This window comes from Pelodiscus sinensis, chromosome 5 (genome assembly GCF_052426305.1).
Source record: "Pelodiscus sinensis isolate ZL-2025 chromosome 5, ASM5242630v1, whole genome shotgun sequence".
In the NCBI taxonomy this organism is placed as follows: Eukaryota; Metazoa; Chordata; order Testudines; family Trionychidae; genus Pelodiscus; species Pelodiscus sinensis.
Window position 1 is genome coordinate 53,751,375 of NC_143056.1, and position 19,837 is coordinate 53,771,211.

At 39.9% G+C, this 19,837-nt stretch overlaps 1 long non-coding RNA gene across 1 annotated transcript in view; it reads left to right on the forward strand.

Moving 5' to 3' along the window:
* LOC112545828 (uncharacterized) overlaps window positions 1-19,482 on the forward strand; it is a 32,616-nt gene extending 13,134 nt beyond the window's left edge. The window contains exons 3-4 of the long non-coding RNA XR_012903410.2: window positions 9,070-9,203; window positions 19,304-19,482. This is a non-coding gene — a long non-coding RNA (uncharacterized LOC112545828). The remainder of the gene's footprint in view (window positions 1-9,069; window positions 9,204-19,303) is intronic.
* The last annotated feature ends 355 nt before the right edge of the window (window positions 19,483-19,837 follow it).

Consider the following 19,837-nt stretch of genomic DNA (forward strand, 5'->3'; position numbering starts at 1 on the left):
ATTAATGCCCACAAAACAGATATCAGACAAGATCACAAAGAAAAAACAGTTTCTTGCCATTTTAACCAGAAAGGACACTCTCTCAATGACTTAACCACCTGCATTCTGCTACAAAGACCTTTTACATCTGCACTTGAAAGGGAATCCTCTGAACTGTCATTCATGTTAAAATTCGACACTTTCCAAAAAGGACTCAACAAACACTTGAACTATCTCACCCATTACCAAGATAGTTTCCCCAATTATCACCTCGAATACCATTAACTCACAAACATCCCACTCTCCCTACCTCTAATATCATCAATTCACAGACACTTACCTTCCTTCTTCCCCCCCCCCCCCGCATCCCCCTCCTGTTCTGCAATGTGATTTGTCCTTTTCATATTTGTTCATTTTTTTAATTGTATCCTTTGGTATATATGGTTGTGACTACTTTCTTCCACTATTTGATCTGAGGAAGTGGGTCTGGCCCATGAAAGCTCATCATCTAATAAACCATCTTGTTAGTCTTTAAAGTGCTACATTGTCCTGCATTTTACTCAGTACAGTGTTTGTGTAAACATGGCACAATATTATTTGTCATATCTCATCCTGGTGATCCTGGTATCTCTTCCTGTAAGTCACGTTTACTTGCTTCATTGACAAAAATATGTTTTTACTCTTGGTCTTTCAGTGAAGGGGGATGCCAGACAGATTCCATTACTGGCAATGATGTTTGCAACGTACTAACTTTTAGTTCCCAAGTTGAATTTAGGAAAGCTACAAACTTTATTTTTTATATTGAAAACTGATCAGATTTGTTCTGAAGTTCCGCAAAGAGAATAAATACAGAACCCAGCAAGTCACTTGTATAGTATCACTACAACCATTCTTTAAAACTTTTTTTTAGAAGAGCCTACTCGAGAGCTCATTGAGGTCATTGGGAATCATTTTTCTTTTTGACTTCAGTAGGCTTTGGATCAAATTCTAAGTTAATGTTGGCCTGGGTGATAGCTTAATAATGACAGAAACAGAAGAGGAAATATTATTACCTTAAAACACAGAAACTATGAGGACTTTCAGGATAAATCAACTGGAGTTTCTTTATAGCATTGCACTCTTTTTTGGATGTTTTTATGTATTTTAATTGTGTACTTATGAACAACAAAAAATGCATTAGGATTTATTTATAAATAATGCCTGATGCTATCCTGTGAAAGAAATGTCTGTGAAAGAAATGTTTACTATAAACTACAATTAAATAAAGAAATGTGTTGAAAGGAATTTTGTGTACTAAAATGACTGAATTCCAACTGTGCCATTAAACATTTGTAAAGATTATGTTTGTAGTTTAATTATGGGATTCTGAAAGATACACATATTTTCCATTTGAGAGGCAATGGCATATCTGTTATATTAGGCCTTTCTAATTGTTATGCATTTTTATAATAAGCAATGTGTTTAGCAAAGTAATAGGCCCTATGTCAAAACAAATTTTAGTTGGTTTTAAAAATATTCAGTGTACCATCTACTTGATTAAGGCAGGAGCGTCATGCATATAAACTTTTGAAGAACTTAAGTCATGTGTCTCATGCATCTTCCATTGGAAGCAATGGCAAATTTCAGGGTAATGAACTGAACAACTACGAATATCAGCATCTATTGATAGGAGAAGATAGCTCTAGTTTTGCAAGATAAAGAGCAGTAAAAATATAGACTTGTAAAATTTAACTCTTACTAGAATCCAGACTTGTAAAATTTAACTCTTACTGTATATGTGGTATTAGAGTTTAGGGATGACTGTTTTCTTAAGATCCGTTAATATAGAGTAATCTGAAGCATCCCCAGATATTTTTTCCCTCAAAGCCAATAATTTAATTACACCTCCTTTAAGGATACTGTAATACTGCCTCTTCCTCCAGTACTGATGAAAGCTAATTTAAGTGTGCCATTGAGGCAGAAACCTTCTGCACTAGCTATAAAGGAACATTACTCTCATACCTGTGTATGTGCTTCTTGACTGTGTTCCACAAAATGCACATCTGCTTTAGATGTGGATACTGGATTTTGATGTTACAGCTATGCCCCAGCCCCCAGCTACAATACATCACTATAGAGACAAAAAAAAAGTTCTGTCTTTTGTATTAAATGGGTTTCGGTAGTGTCTAGTAATTATAGTAGCCTAAATTTTGGGAAGCACCTTGAAGGCACCTGAATTTCAGATAGTGAACACTTAGTACCTTCTGAAAATCAGACCCTTTCCAAAGTGTCTCAGGTTGGGAACTCAGAACTATGGTACATTAAATCACTGCTCACTTCTGCAATGTTTTGGAAAATATAAACAAACTTCCAACTCAGTCTCTACCTTAAAATAAGTATGTGGAGTGGGGATAGGAGAGAAGGCAGCTTTCAAAAGAAAATGCCTCTAAATCGACTATGAGAAGTGGATATATGAGAAACAGAAGAAGACATCAAAAAAATAGAAGAAACAAGTTTAAGCTTTCTTCTACCGTTTTACTTCATCCTTCTACTCTGAAAAAAAAAAGTTGCCAGTAGAAAGATTCAATTCATTAAAAACTCAGACCTGTTCTTTAAAATGGCAAAAATAAGTCATAATCTATTATCAGTAAACCATTCCAGATGGTGCATTAGTAAGTTGCTGGCGTATTCTTCTGGAAATGGAGTGCCTATGGAACGTGCACAAGTTATGCAAGTCTGCTAAAATATACCTTGTTGTGGCTTATTTAGTAATAGTTGTAGTACTTCTTTAGGTACCATGGACACAAAAATGTTTGTGTATCTACTATATTTTGGAGAAAATGTGTTGGCCTGTCTTTGTCTGTTTCTTCAAGAACTCCTTCTAAACAGTAAGAGCTAGGACCAACAAATTCAGTATACAGCTTCCTCTTAACAAAACTTAAATCAAAGTGTGTGTATGGTTGTGCCAGGAAAATGAGATATGCCTAGAATGGGATTGCTTCTCATAAAACCAAACAGAAAGGAGACAGAATCATCAAGCATGGGAAAGGGGCTGGCTGGGAGCATTCCCCTCCCAGTCCAGGACTGTCCCAGCCCCAAGCTCCCACCCTCCAGATGCTCTTTAGGAAGGATGGGGTTGGGGCTGCAGCTTTCTCTCTCCTCCTGATTCATACGGGAACGGTGCCAGCTGTTCCCCTTCATCAGGGAGCAAAGAGAAAGTGCACAGTTTGCTGCATTCCTCACTCTGGATGGAAGACAGACAAAATTGGACATGCACCCCTTCCCCCCATATGTGCTTCCGGAGTTTCTGCGGCCATGGAGAGGTGCTTCTCACCTGGCCCCAAGCTGCTGTGGTGAGAGAGCTAGGATATGAAACCCCAACCCCACCCCAGAGCAATGATTTAAAAGAAGCATGTAAATGTTCATTTTATTTTATTTTATTTTATCTTATTTTATTTTATTTTCTAAAGAACAAAAATTAATTGAGTTAATTAATGCTGAGTAAATCGTGTAGTATTTTTATATGTAAGGTTTGCAGACTGGAGCCCTATGATAAATAATATGGTGATGGAAACTTTCTAGATACCATATGGCATAATACCTACCTATTATGTAATGTTTTTCATCTTTAGATCCCAAAACCCTTTAAAAAGGAAATTAGTATCATTATCCCCATTTTAGAAATATCAAAATTTAGGCATAGATAGGAAGTGGCTTAGGGTAAAATATAGCTCCGAGAAACACATTTAGCTCTAAAAACTAAGCACATTTTTCTGTTTTAGCAAAATACTTTTGGCAACCTGAACCCAAATAAACAACTCAAAAACAACTTTCTTCAACACATTTTTATTGTTACAAAAGTTTGGTGCTAAATGGTATTTTGGCCTATAATATATAGCCTGATTTATATGAAGCAGCAGCTTTTTGTGCCTGACATCTTAATTATTCTGAGAGTTCTACTTCCTTAGAGTTCTGTTATACTAGGTTTCTTTTTATTTATAACTGCAGGATAAACCTCTCTAGTCCAGCACTCTCTGGTCCATCAACATCCATGGTCCAGCATGATTTTAGTTAGCTGCATGTCCACTTATCATGGATGTGGCTAAGTTTCCTGCTATCCCATAAAGTTTGTTTTGGGCCATCCGTCCTGGCTCTCTGTGTTCTGTGCTGTTATTTACTTCTAATTTACCCATAAATGTCTTCTAAGAGCGCAGTAAACAGTGGAAGTGTTAGTAATGCTTCTAGACAATGCTCCCATGGTCTGGCAAATTCTCTGGTTTGACACTAGTCAATCCCAAAGAAGCTGGATTAGAGAGGTTCAACCTGTCGAATATTTACTTAGCATTACTCGATCCTCAATTCAATTCAATAGCACTGGAATGGGTTGCCTGGAGGGTGGTATCTAGAGGTTTTTAAGTCCCAGCTTGACAAAGCCCTGAATGGGATGATTTAGTTGGGGTTGGTCCTGTTTTATGCAGGTGGTTGGACTTGATGACCTCCTGAGATATCTTCCAGCCCTATGATTATATGAATTAATTTTTGTTTTTGGAAAATAAAATGAAAATGTACATGCTTCATTTAAATCATTGCTCTGGGGTGAGGCTGGTGATGAGGAGTTCAGGATACAGGCTGCCCTGGGTAAAGGAGACTACCCTAGCCTTCTCTCACCACAGCAGTGAGAAGCACCTCACAAGGGCTGATACAGCTCCAGCAGCATTGCAAAGGGAGGGGTGCATGACCCCTGGGTGGGGCAGGTCCAAGTTCATCTGCCACCAGCACTCCCCAGCCAGAGTGAGGAATACAGCAAACTGTGCACTTTTCTCTTGCTCGCTGACAAATGGGAAAAGCTGGCACTGTTCGCATATGAATAGGGAAGGGAGTACTCTATTAGGGTATGTCTACACTAGCCCCCTATTTCGAACTAGGGAGGCTAATGTAGGCATTCGAAGTTGCAAATGAAGCCCGGGATTTAAATATCCTGGGCTTTATTTGCATCTTCCCGTCTGGGCGCCATTTTTAAATCCCCCTAGTCCGAACTAAGTGCCTGCGGCTATACGCGGCAGTCAAACGTTAGCTTGAACTAAGTCCTTAGTTCGAGTTAACTGTTACACCTCGTGGAATGATTTAAATATCCCACACTTCATTTGCATCCGATCACTGTTTCAAAAAAGGGTATTTTGAAAGTGAAATCGCAGTCTAGATATGATTCTTTCAAATTCTTTCTTTTTTGGAAGATCCCATTCTCCTAATTTTTTCGAAAGAAGAATGTAGTCTAGACAAACACTTACTGTTTAGAAGGAGCTCTTGAACAAGCATGCACACACACAGACAAACACACTCAAATATATATTATATTTTACAGCTATGATTCTACTTTATCAGTTATATATAAGGATTGGGCGGGGGGAATAAATTTAATCTTATTTTCATTCTTGAACATAAAAGTATTCAGGTTTTAAATATGAAGTGCATTCAATAGAAGAGGAACATCGCCTCATTTTTTAAAGTCTTGAAAAATAGACAACTGCTACTATTCAGAATGTTGGAATGATCACATGTACATTTCCAGTATCAACCTTCTGGAACTCTCAATAGAACAGACTAAGTAGCACCTTGCTGTATCTTTATGTGCAAAAGTGGCACGAATTGACTCAGAAATCTATTCAATTTAATCTTCCTAAAACTAATACCTTTTGGTCTCTAAGGTTACTGTGATAAGTATCCTTCATACATAGACATGTTTTATCATATCACAGAAGCGGTCTTAAGGGCTCCCATGTGCTCTGATGGCTATCTGTGTTATTGGCCCATTCCATTCATAACCACAGCTAGATTGGGGGGGGGCGCTTCCCACCCCCCTCTAGGCAGCAGTTGATAAAATCTCAATAGCTTTACAGCATTTTTTTTCTCTGTAATGCGAATCTCTCAGAAGTCATGGGATGGTAAGTATGTGAAAATTATTCAGTTTTTATACAGAGTGTGTGCATTCTTTGTAAAGAGATTTCAGATACATTGCATGAGTGACTGTCCTGAAATTTTTCCCTGTGCTGTACATTAAAAACACAAGAAAACATTTAACTTAAATGAAGTGTCGAGAAGAGTAATCCATAAAGAGTAATGTGAGTCAGCTTGTTCTGTTTGTATCTAGCAGTACATTTTTTTAAAGTCCTTATCTAGCCCATAATTATCCTGGTCCCTAGAAACAGCTACATCATGGTATGTGACTGTCATAGCCCTCCTTATCCACATGGGTGAAGTCTGTGACTCCTCTCACCCATTGATCTCCAATTACTGGTGAATAGGCTGCCTGTTACTGTTAATACTTTACACACACAAAAAGAACATTAAGGATGAACAGTCAAATGTTAGGAAAAGCCAAAACTAAGTTAGTCTGTGCACACTTAATTTTTGGCCCTGGCATCGATGCATTATGATAAAGTATTTCATTACATGATCACATACTGTTCTTATCTTACAAATTGGGAAGCTCATGTACTTGTGTCAGGAGCATCAGAATATGGGGGCCAAAGGGCCATGTCCCTCCCACTTTTGAAAGTTGATAGTCCTGGCCCATCCACTTTTTGCTACAGGCCCCACCCTCATCCCTCTTCTTCCCACCAAAGACTTACTCCCTGGCCATACCAGAAACTGTACACTGAGTTGGGTAAGAGCAGCCTGGCAGCTCTGGGAATCCATAGACTCTTCATCTGCCCAGGATGGGCTGAAGGTCTGAGAGCAGACCCTGGCCCACGTTCCTTCCCTCAGTTCTCCCACCCAAAGCAGGTAGAAGATCCATAGCTGCCAAGATGGCTCATACCATGACACTAAGCTCTCACCGCCAAGCCAAAGGATGAAGCATGCCACGTGGGAAGCTGTGTGGAACAGCAGATCTTCCACATGCCCTAGTTGTGGGACCCAGAAGAGGGACATGGTCCAGGAAACACTTTCAGGCTCCCCACCCTGGGCATGTGGAGAGACCCTGGCTCCCAAGACTGATTCCAGTTTGCTTGGGAGACCGGACCACAGAGGGGGTGAGGCTTCGTGGCAGTGCATTTTTAGTGAGAATACTTCACCCTTGACCTGTGCTACTCCCTCCCATGATGCTCTGTAGCTCCCTTCAGTGCAACGGGTGTAACCACACTACATACACAATTAATCCAGTTGGCACTTATTGTCATAACAAGAGGTGAAAGCTATAGAAACTGAACTATACTCTCACCCCTCAGAGTTGTCCTCCCATAAGACTGATGTACACCAGCAAGGAACAATGGGGACGGTTGTACTGCTGCTGAATGGGCCATAGCAAAATAGTATGTGACCCTGTACTTAAAGACTGTATCATAATACATATGCAAAGGGAAGGTGAATTAATGCTCCCACACCCAATCGCTCTATCCCCATAACCCTACTCTTCCACTTCTCCCTACTTCCCCCCAATGTATACATCTTAATTTAAACTTTCTATGTACTTGAGTACATCAGTACTAGTATAAATATAAATAAATCATTTATATGTATAAAAACATGATCTTCATTCATTGAGTACATCTGATTACCATTTAGCACAGTTCCGCATAGTTATAAGCCAGCTCTCATCAAGACAACAGACATAAATAATCAGTTTACATAAGGAAACTGTGCTTGTTTCCCATTTCAGGGGCAGCTTCTTCAGTAAATTAAAATAAAAAAGTAGGGTAGAAGAGAATAAAAAAGGTGAGTACAAGAGTAATATCTGAAACAGGCAGAGGGCCCTAGGCTGTCTCACAGTAGTTTTATAGCGGCATAACTGGAATAAAAACAGGCCCAAAAAGTCTGGTCCAATTTCAGTGTGTTTGTATAAAAGTGTATACAAAATATGTTATTGCCAACTTTTTTTATTTTAATGTAAATCTCACAATACTTTCATAGAATCATAGAATCATAGAATAATAGGACTGGAAGGGACCTCGAGAGGTCATCGAGTCCAGCCCCCCGCCCTCAAGGCAGGATCAAGCTCCGTCTACACCATCCCTGACAGATGTCTATTTAACCTGTTCTTAAATATCTCCAGAGAGGGAGATTCCACCACCTCCCTTGGCAATTTATTCCAATATTTGACCACCCTGACAGTTAGGAATTTTTTCCTAATGTCCAATCTAAACCTCCCCTGCTGCACTTTAAGCCCATTACTCCTTGTCCTGTCCTCAGAAACCAAGAGGAACAAATTTTCTCCTTCCTCCTTGTGACACCCTTTTAGATATTTGAAAACCGCTATCATGTCCCCCCTTAATCTTCTTTTTTCCAAACTAAACAAGCCCAGTTCATGAAGCCTGGCTTCATAGGTCATGTTCTCTAAACCTTTAATCATTCTTGTCGCTCTTCTCTGTACCCTTTCCAATTTCTCCACATCTTTCTTGAAATGTGGCGCCCAGAACTGGACACAGTACTCCAGCTGAGGCCTAACTAGTGCAGAGTAGAGCGGCTTTAAAAAGACTTTAAAAGACTTTAGTCTTTTGCTTACAGCTTCAGCTCCTAAAGACAATAAAGTGAGACTCTCAGCTTTAATTTGGTAAAGAAGTTTCTATTCCTCATGATGGTGGACAAAAAAATTGAAAATCTGTCCAAGTGGTCCTAAAGGCTCAGAAACCAGAAGCCCTATAAGGATTAGCAACACTGGAAATGCCTAATATATGCACAAATGACAGGCTTTCACATGTGCGAAAATATGTTGGCACAGTCCGCAGCATATTAGAAGCAGTTTGCATATGCACTTTACATTTCAGACCTATAATATTGATGCATTGTCTCAGAAAACTAAATAAAAGTGCTAGAGAAAATCCTCATAGTAATCTTAGAGGCACTCTGATGTTCTGATGAACAGCAGTACAAAGCCATGGAACAGATAGATGATTTCATTAATCTAACAATTCAGTATTAGAATGACATTTAGCAGACCTGGATGATATTTGCACTCATGCCCCAGTGGTGTGATTTTGATGTAACCAAAGATCCCTATAAATTGCTATCTCCCAACAGCTTCAACTTCCTTTGTTGCTGGAATAAAACCCTTGGTTTAACATGTCTAGAATTTCTGCCTGTAATCCCATATCACTATCCCTTTTACCATTCCAGACCACCGTTTTACAGCTGAAGAGGAGCTGTGGGTCCCTCCAAAACATGAGACTGTCATTAGAGGGGATTATTTGAGAAACCTCAGCAATGCTTCCAGATTCTTCAGCCTAGGGAGCAATATTGCATTGCAACTGGTAAGTAAATTATCTTCCCCAAATAGTGGTGAGTTTTACTGAAACTAGAATGCTGAATCTGTTGTATCGTTATCTAGAAATGAATAATGATGGCCTAATTCTGATCAGGTAAATGTACACATATGTATCTCCATTGGATCAGATTTTCTGATCTACTGATGCCATTTTCCCCTTTGAATTATGTACAAATTGACCTAAAAATGGCTGGAGATTGCTGGTGGGGAATGCTGTTTGTGTAGGGCAACTCCCAGTCAGAACAAAGCAACAGAGGCAGCTCTGCCACCCTGCCACCCTGTTACCAGTAGCATAAGGAGAGAACGGCACACTCCAGGGAAAGGTTGTAGCACAGCTCCATTATTCCTTATCTGTCACCAGTGTAAGGTTCATTATAGACCTTATGCCACTAATATAAGATATTGAAGGCTCCTTGTTGATCCAGCTTATGCTATGCTTGGACAATCAAGGATCTGGGAGCTGAAGCTAGTTTTCTGGGGGAAGCTCTCTCTACTACATCCAAGCACAGCTAGAGGACCCCATTGACTTCAGTGGATTTTCTTCTTGAAGATCAAAAGGTATCTTGATGTTAGTGTACAAGTGTATTCAAGGGAGAAAATACTGGCTACTGAAGGCTTCTTAATCTAGCAGACAAAGGCATCACAAGGAGCAGTGGTTGGAAGTTGGAAGTAGACAAAGTCAAATTACAAACAAGAAACAAATTTTAACTGTTAGGATGATTAACTGTTGAAACAAACTAACAAGAAAAGTAGATTTTCTTTCCTTTGACAATTTCAGGTCAAGACTTTCTGGAAGCTTTATAATTTGATAAATCATGTTATTCAGATGAAAACAGGGGTAAAAAACAAATAGATGACATATTTTACAAAGGAGGTCACACTAAATGTTCTAATAGTCCCATCTGGCTTTACACTATATAAATCTATGATTTATAGTTGTCAAGACCACAACCTGGATAAAAGAAGTCAGGTTGGAGCCATAGAAGTAGCCAGGCCAGGAGGTTAAAGCTAATGTAACTCCTTTTTGCTCAGTGGCACTCTGTCCCCTCTAGCAGTGGGCAGGCCTTCTAGAGCTTGATGCACTTGCTACATCATGGGCTAACATGGCTCTTTTATCTCATGCAGTAGAAACTCATGCATTAAGTTGCAGCATTTGATCACTGCTGCAAAATCCCCATACAGGTAACTACTTTGTATGATGACTCCTCTCCCTCCCCAACAGGAATATCAGTGGTAGGGAATCAAACTTAGGACCTCTGGAGCTAAATGCACGAATTTCTAGATAGATCTGTTAACTAGGGCTTAACACTAGCCTCATTCTCTATCTGGCCATGCCATTACTAGAGTGCCACTCTGAACAAGCAAGAGGTTACAGTAAGCTTGACAGTTTTCGTTGGATGCATTCCTAGAGGTTTCCTCACATGACAATCTTTAATTAAAAATTAATATTTTATTTATCAACACTCTAGGACAGTCCTGAAAGAATGGCAATCCTAGTTAAAACAGAGGTGACTTGGGTCAAGATTCAGAACTATGGAATGCCCAGCCAAAGCCAATGGGTGACCAAGAGACATTGTTAAGAAGTGTAATGGAGTCACAGCCATGGGCATCAAAAATTGAAATGAGCAATTTCAGGATCTGAAGGAGGCACAAGAGGAAACAGGACCAAACACAGCTGCAGGCACAAACACAACAAACAACTATCAAGATTTGGCTGCTGCTGGATCAAGTAGTAGCTAGCTCTACCCATTCACCAATCAGGGCATGCAATCAATCAGTCAGGCCTAGCCAAGCTCAACTGTGTCCAGGGTGTTGCTAGGAGACTGGCCTTGCTGCAGCTGGTTCCCCAACAACAGTAATGTTACTGAGAGTGGTATCAGGCCCAAGATATTATAGATATCATTTATTGTTTTCAGAGAGGAGGAGACTGTTGCTGTTTTGGAATCTGGAAAATATCAACTGTGTGTTTAGTTCTCTAGGGAGACATTGCTCTATTGATTTAAGCCTTCTTATGGGGCAGATTCTGTTCACCTTACTTATACAAGTGATCCCATTAAGTGGGACAATTTGTGTGAAAAATATGAAGAGGATGTGGACCTGTGTCATTACCCCCAATCGCCCAGACAGGTTGAGGACACATTCATTCTTATCCCTGTTCATTACATTACCTCTTGCTGCACCAGCGGCCACGTCACATAACATTAACACGAAGGGAAAAAAAGGGAAAAATGTGCAATATACATTTTAAGCTTTTTTTTCAAAAGCTCTTTTTATGCACAGTGGGCACACATTTCATTTCCCAACAGCACAACAAGCTGCTATTACTTCAACAGCCAAGCTATTGCTGCTTCAACAACAATTTTTCACACTTTACTTTTTTTTTAGTGTCCTTGTGCGTGTTATATTTCAGTGAAGGCTCATCTCCCCAGTCCATTACCATATGTTACTAGTCTGCAACTAAGCTCATTCCCAGCCATTAAAAAAATGAGAGAAAATGAACAGTCACAAAAGAGAATGTTAGCAACCGATATGAGTGCCACAGTGGCAAGTGGAGAAGGTGGGAGATGAGGGCTTCTGACCCTATCTGGCCCTAGCTCAGCTCACTTGCAGAAGATGTCAAGAATGAGAAAGAGTTAAAGAGAAGGCCAAGCTTAGTGTGGGCCTAATGAAGAAGGAGAGTAGAATCGTGCTCTTCTCTCATTGAGGGAAGCTTAGGTTCAGCCTTCCATGGGATGGACTGAACATACCTAGAGACACTGGCTAGAAGGACTGGCTGTATGATAAAAACTGCATTGAAGGACAGGGTTCTACCAAAGATTTCTTGAATGAATGTTTGTCACATTCCTTTATATTTGAACTTTAGTACCCTGAAAGACGAGAGACTCAACTGACCATTGGAGTTTCTGCAACAAGGTCACCTAGGGCTCTGTTGGCCACAAAGGGGAAGGCCCTGTTGTGCGTTACACACATCTGTAGTTCATCAACCAAACTTGGCAGATATTAATATCAGAGGAGGTTATTTGCCAGATCTGCTGTTAATATTTGCCGATATCATTCTGTGATGTTCATTAGTAGCAGACATTTAAAAAAATGATAGTGATAATCAATAGCCTGAGCAAAATGTTGGCCAAGGGTATGTCTACACTATAGCTGTTTTTCCAAAAAACTTCAATTACGTCCACACTGCAATCATGTTCTTTTGAAAGGAAATTGAAAGAACAGAGGGGTTTTTCCAACATGGGTAAACCTCTTTCTATGAGAAAGAAACCTTTTTTCGAAAAGAGTTCTTTCGCAAGAATAGGAAAGAGGAAAAAGCACAGGTGCCCTGGGCTACATCTAGACTGCATCCCTCTGTCGACAGAGGGATGCAAATCAAGCACTTCGAAATTGCTAATGAAGCAGGGATTTAAATATCCTGTGCTTCATTAGCATAAACATGGCCACCGCTTTTTTCCGAAATTGAGCTGTTTTGAAAAAAAACTGTCGCCTAGACATGGATCTGTGGACCATAAATCTCAAAAAATGAGGTTTACAGGATCTGTCAAAAAAGGGTTTATGGTCCACAGATCCATGTCTAGATTGCCTTTTTTTTTCTTCTAAAAAGCTCAGTTTCAAAAAAAAGCAGTGGCCATGTTTATGCTAATGAAGTACGGGATATTTAAATGCCTGCTTCATTAGCAATTTCAACATACCTAATCTATATCTCTCTGTCGACAGAGAGGTTTAGTCTAGACAGAGCCCTGGTGACCATTCCACCCATAGTAATCACATGCGAGATAGTGTCCATTCAGTGTGGACGCTATCTTTTGAAAAAGCAGATCGTTTTTTCAATGCTCTTTGGCAGTGTGGATGCTCTCTTTTGGAAGAAGTTTTTTTTAGAAGATCTCTACTGAAAGAAGCCTGCAGTCTAGACATAGCTTACGTGTTCATGGCAATGTTAGGAATATATTTTTTCCAATACAATTTTACTGAGAAGCTTACGATAAAAACCTAAGTGCACATATGGCCAAGCCAAAAAAAAAATGCATTAAAGACTGGAAAAAGCTTAGAAAAAAAAAGAAATGCAATAAAGACTGGGAAAAGATCCAATCATTTTACACTTTTAAGCTAGGAAAATTTAAATTATGTAGTATAAACAATATAATACTAAACACTATAAAAATTAAACAAACTTCAACAAAGCCCACAGCTTTCCTATCACAATTCTCTAACAAATTAAAAAAATAAAAAAACATATATATATAATGCTTTCTCATAAAAAAGAAGAGGAGGGAGGAACACTCCCACCCCCACCTTCTCTGAAGTCAGAGTCTTGTTCATGATCTTCACTCATCCCACTTAAGTGGCCACCCAACAGTTGCTTGCATTAAAATGGATGAATATTTTCTTTTTACAGATAGTTCTAAATATATATGGAGAGCAGTAGGAATGTAATTGTCATATAACAACAGAATTACTACGTTATTTTTGCCTTGCTAGCGTTAAATGCATTTTAACTTATTAAGACTGCCAAAGAGGGAGTGATAATGGTTTTTAAAAATTAACTTATTTAAAAACAAAAGTCTCTCAAACCTGGGACAGCTTAATGGTCCTTGATCTCTCAGACTATTTGGTCACAACTGACAAAAGAGAACTATCTTGTATTAGCAGATCAGACAAAGACTTGAGCACATGCTTTAAGCACTGAGAGTTTCTTGTTGAACTCAATGAGATCATTTTTTTCATGCAGTTACAGGCTTCACAGTACTAGAATAGTCCCTCAAATCCATTTCCATGCATTTAATCCATATTAACTGGGATTGTGTCACTTTTGTGTTTATTTCTTCAAATGATTCATGTTTATTCCCACTGTTGATCAAAAAAGCACATTTCACAGACTCACATACAGGTGCTCACACCAAATAACACTTGATATAAAAAGGGAAAAGTTTCCCAGAACCTGATATAGAGTGAACCTAAATGTATAGGATGAAGCTTGATTGAACTGCACATACATGTATCTACTTTGTGTGCATATGAGAAGAGAAATTTACACTTGTACTCAGTGGAGAAAGGAAAGAAGCAATTTTCATTCTCATTCTTTTCATCTGAAAGGTAGGATCTATCTTTATTCTAGGACCATAATCCTGCAAACACTTGTGCACATGCCTAACTTCACTGTTATTACTCAGTTGTGTAAACTTAAGCACAAGTGCTTCTAGGACAGAAGTTTGGGTTACCACTGACATCAGTCTTTTTAAATAGATTATATAGGAGATTAACAACATGTTTCTTTGGAACTAGCTTTTTTAAAATATATTTTTATTTTTTAAATATAATCATGGCTAAGTATAATGTACTCATGTTGTAAAAGTGTCCCAGAAACAGCAAATATATACACTGTCTACCCATATGCACACTTAACCCTGATCTTTCAAAGACTTTCACATAAAAACAATTATGAGCCAAATCAGCCAAGAGGAAGAATTTAAGCAGAAAAAATGTGCTTGATAATTGGGACTCATCTTCTGGCATTTGGATCTATAAATCTATGTTTTTTATAACATGTATAAATCTTTTCCAGATCAGGGCCTTACATTGTATGTCCGGGTATGTCTACACTACCCCGCTAGTTCGAACTAGTGGGGTAATGTATGCATACCGAACGTGCAAATGAAGTCTGGGATTTGAATTTCCCGGGCTTCATTTGCATAAGCGGGGAGCCGCCATTTTTAAATCCCCGCTGGTTCGAACCCCGTGTAGCGCGGCTACACGGTGCTCGAACTAGGTAGTTCGGACTAGGATTCCTATTCCGAACTACCGGTACACCTCGTTCCACAGCAGCTTCTGTGGGTAGATTTACCCTGCAGTGTAAGCCCCGAGTTACTAGCAATAAAGTTAGAAGCCCCTGGTTTTGTTAAACTAGGGCTTCAAGGTCAATTCTTATTTGTAAACCCATTTTAGGAATTGTTGTCCCTGTCTGAGGCTCCATTGCTTTATGAAGTCCAAGTCCAATCACCGATAACCCAGATTTCCTAGCACTTTCCCAAAAATGTAGCCACTCTAGCTCCTTGGTAGGGATGAAGTATGGAAAAATGTGAATGTCCAAACTTGACTGTCCGGAGGACAAAGCCAGTCCATGGGATTGTGAAATACTTTTAGCAGATGCTCCGGGCACAGATCCAGTTGAGCTACATCTATGAGAAATACAGCTTGACTGTTGGGTTGACTCAGGCTCTAACCTTCCACCCCCATGATGTCCTGAGATTGGGACTGAGCCTTGGTTAGTACCAGGTGTGTTTTGATGGAAGGGGTGGGGCACGGAGCCCAAGTTTGAATACTGGTCTTACATTGAAATGTGAACATACCCTGTGGCAAGGGCGCCAATTCAGGAGAGCGGGGGTGGCAGCAGGCGTGCACTCCTGGATGTGTCTTCCTTTTCATCCGCAGATGCTAAGGGAGTGAGGAGAAAGTACTTGCATTCTGTGCATGCCTCTCACACTTGGGTGGTAAAGGCAGGTCACCAGCCAGGTGTGAGCAGCATGCCCAGAATGCATGTACTTTCCCATCATTCCCTGATAGTCCGGGGGACGGGATGAAAAACAAATTTAATCCCCATGCTCATGAATGCTGTCCCCCTACCCTCCTAAAATGATGGCACCACCATTGCCCTGTGGCACCACCTAGGACCCCAGCAAGGATGTTCAATGTGGTTGGGCTTCTCCTAGGACAAGGGACTGTTGAGACTGGAGGGGTAAATTGGTGGCTGAGTTTTGGTGATGCTAGAAAGGATGCACATCTTTTCCCTCCTGCCAGTTTGGTGATTACTGGAAAAAGTGGTCTCCCTGGGGGTATTACCATTTCTGCAGTCAACTGCAGTGGGGATCCCCCTAGAAATTCTGGGGGTACCAATGGCAACACAGTAACCCTTATGGCTTTGCACTGGATTGAAGCAGAGTAGAAACTGGGGTTCCAGAGTTATCAGAAGAGTACTAGCTCTCCACAAAAATCCGTCAGAGAATATCCTGAGGATCTGTGTGCTTGGGTGGATGGCTCTGTATTTGTTTTTGGAGAGGTAAGGTAAATAAACAATGTATTCCTTCCCAGGCACTTTCTGCATTCTGGGGATTAAAGCTATCTGCTTTTAAAAGTAACATACATTGTTTTGAAAGGTCATTTTCACAGGTGGATCTCTGCCTGGCTGCCTGGGTGTAGGGAGTATAGCAGAAAGGAATCTAGGGGTTATAGTGGACCACAAGCTGAATATGAGTCAACAGTGTGATGCTATTGCAAAAAAAGCAAACATGATTCTGGGATACATTAACATGTGTGTGGTGAGCAAGACACGAGAAGTCATTCTTCCGCTCTACTCTGCACTGGTTAGGCCTCAGTTGGAGTATTGTGTCCAGTTCTGGGCACTGCATTTCAAGAAAGATGTGGAGAAATTGGAGAGGGTCCAGAGAAGAGCAACAAGAATGATTAAAGGTCTAGAGAACATGACCTATGAAGGAAGGCTGAAAGAACTGGGTTTGTTTAGTTTAGAAACAAGAAGACTGAGGGGAACATCATAGCCGTTTTCAGGTATCTAAAAGGGTGTCATAAGGAGGAGGGAGAAAACTTGTTCATCTTGGCCTCTGAGGACAGAGCAAGAAGCAAGGGGCTTAAACTGCAGCAAGGGAGTTTAGGTTGGACATTGGGAAAAAGTTCCTAACTGTCAGGGTGGTCAAACACTGGAATATATTGCCCAGGGAGGTTGTGGAATCTCCATCTGTGGAGATATTTAAGAGTAGGTTAGATAAATGTCTATCAGGGATGGTCTAGTCAGTACTTGGTCCTTCCATGAGGGCAGGGGACTGGACTCGATGACCTCTCGAGGTCCCTTCCAGTCCTAGTATTCTATGATTCCATGATTAGTTTTCAAATGGAAGTTTGTTTTCCTTATGGCTATAGAGGAAAACTGAATAATGAGCTCCAAAGAAATAAACCAGAAATCAAATAAAAAGTCCCCAAATTACTTATTGGTTTAGTCTCAAAAGTCTTAAGAAAACCTCATTTTTGAAACAAGGGCATGGTTGATTAATGATTTCTGAACATTTGTGATTGGGAAAGCTAATCTATGACCTGCTGTGATTTTTTAAAATCAAGTTTATAGCACGATAAAGTAAGTATGTTCTTATATTTCAATATTTTGTTCTTGATTATTTTCAAAGCGTTAATATCATAAAAGGTACAGATGAAAGGGACCTCTCTCAATGTCATTATTCACGTCTTTTCATTCCATTGATAACTGTTTAATGTATAGAAAATATAATAAAAGTACTATCAAGGCCTTGTAAATTAGAAGGAACTTCACCTGCATTCTAGCCCCTTTTATGCTGCATGAAAAAAGCTGAAGTAGGATAAAATGACCTTTAAAAGCTTCATCGCCAAGCATGGGAGGAATTCCTGTAGCAGTTACTGTGGAAAACAGCCATATAGCCACCTCCCAAAGATTCCTTCACCTACTCTAGTGAAGAAAGTGTGCAGTGAGGGGGTAGCGACCTCCGCAGCAATGCTGTGGAGAATCTAGGTAGTGCTGCATCCTAGGAGGCAGCAACCTGAAGACTAAAAATCACCTTCAACCCCCTCCTGCTGCTGGACTGTGAGTTCTGTGTTGTGCTTCATTGGATTTCTAGTCCAATGAAACATATTCACAATAGCTCCAATTGCGGTAATGCACCAAAGAAAAGCATAGTTATAGTACCATGAGTGAAACTCAGCGCTAGATGCTCATCCAGGACCTTAGGAATGCACATGGCACAGCTTCCCATCTCTTGTGCTGTCACAATAACATGATACTTCAATTAGAGCTACTGTTGGTAATCTCCTTAAACTGGGGATTACTAGCCCAGCTCAAAGTATAAACAGATCCCTAGGGTAACTCTACCTAGCAATTAAACACTGATGGCTGGCCAGAGTCTGCTGACTCTGCTGATGGAGATCAGGTTACAGGGCTGTAAAATTGCTATGTAGGCATTGCTTTTAGATCTCAAAAAGGGGGAGCATCCCAGAGTCTGGGTCCTAGCCTCAGCCCCACTGGCCTGTGCCAGCCACAGCTATGCCACGGGTCTCTTATTCCAATATAGGCATGTCCTTAGAGCAGTAATACAGAATCTCACCTACTGTCAATACACTTTCATTTCAGGCCATGAAATCTTTCTCAAATGTATTAAGTACACTTGACACTGAGAATCCCAACAAAGTCCAGTGCTTGACAATAGAATGATTGTTGTACCAGGTCCTTAATAATACCAGAAAAAATGGAGAAAATTTAATTCCATGCATCTATTCCCAAATGTAGACCGAATACTAAGAATTTATGGTTCAGCTTAGTCATTGATAGTTCCATTTTATATAGATCTCTTGTAGCTCAGTAAGAAGCTAGGAATTTTCCTACATTCTTGTTTGTCACTGTTCTTATTGTTGGAATCTGAGAAGCAAAATGGACACCTTTGTGAGTAATTCATGGGTCTAATTTTGGTCCAATGCAAATTCCATTTACATCTGAGTAAATTATTTGTGATCCACACATTAATTTAAACTGACAAATCAAAGAAACCTGGAATCCTCTCATATTTTTCAGCTGTTATCTGATCTAGCTGGATAGCTGATTTATTCTCTAACGCTCCACAACTCTGGATTATCTATGATAAGGTGATATGCATCCTGCAGTCAAAACACATTGTTTAATTTGTTTCCATGTAAATTGGGCTCTTCTGTCTTGAATTCCACAATGCAATCAATAGCTACATTTCAACCACAGTTCACAACTGCCTTGTCTTAGGAAATCAAGGACAGCTTCAGCATACTATTTTTAGACTTCCCTCCTGAAGTCTATTATTATTGTACTGTAGCAATGAATTATTTGTTCCTTTATTCTCAGACTGCAGGCTCACATTTTTGCTACCTTTTCATTCGATTAGTATGGATCAAAATTTAGAGACGGATGTCACTATGCATAGCATTTATATAGAGAGAAAGAAAATTGTAAAGGGGCTGCTCATATTTTTATTCTACAGCATGACAGTCTCACATTTTAAAATACTGTATTTTTTTATTTTTTTACAGGAACTAATTAAAATAATGTAGTGACTCACTGGGAAATCTTTACTCAATCATTGTCCTACTGAAAGCAGTAGGATAATGGGGTAGAGGTAAATACCCACCCAGTCAAGAAAATGTTAAAAAGCCCCTCTGGGCACAATCATCCCCAACCTGGTACACCTGTGAAGCTTGTCAAGTCTGGAGATGGGTAAGTCCTTAAAACGAAGGATCTTTATTATGCATAAGGTGGTACTCTGAAGAAGCAGAACAGCGAGGCAAAGGTTGCAGGCCAATAGAAGAACAGGTTGTGGATCGGTGAAATGTCTTGAGAACCTTGGCTGCCTAAGGCACTCTGGGTATGTCTACACTACAGCACTAATTTGAACTAACTTAATTTGAATTAGTTAATTCGAACTAAGCAAATTCAAACTAGTGCATCTAGACCTAAAAACTAGTTCGAATTAGCGTTTTGCTAATTCGAACTAGCATGTCCACATTGAGTGGACCCTGAACTGAGGTTAAGGCTGGCCGGAAGCAGTGCCGGCAGGTCATCAGATT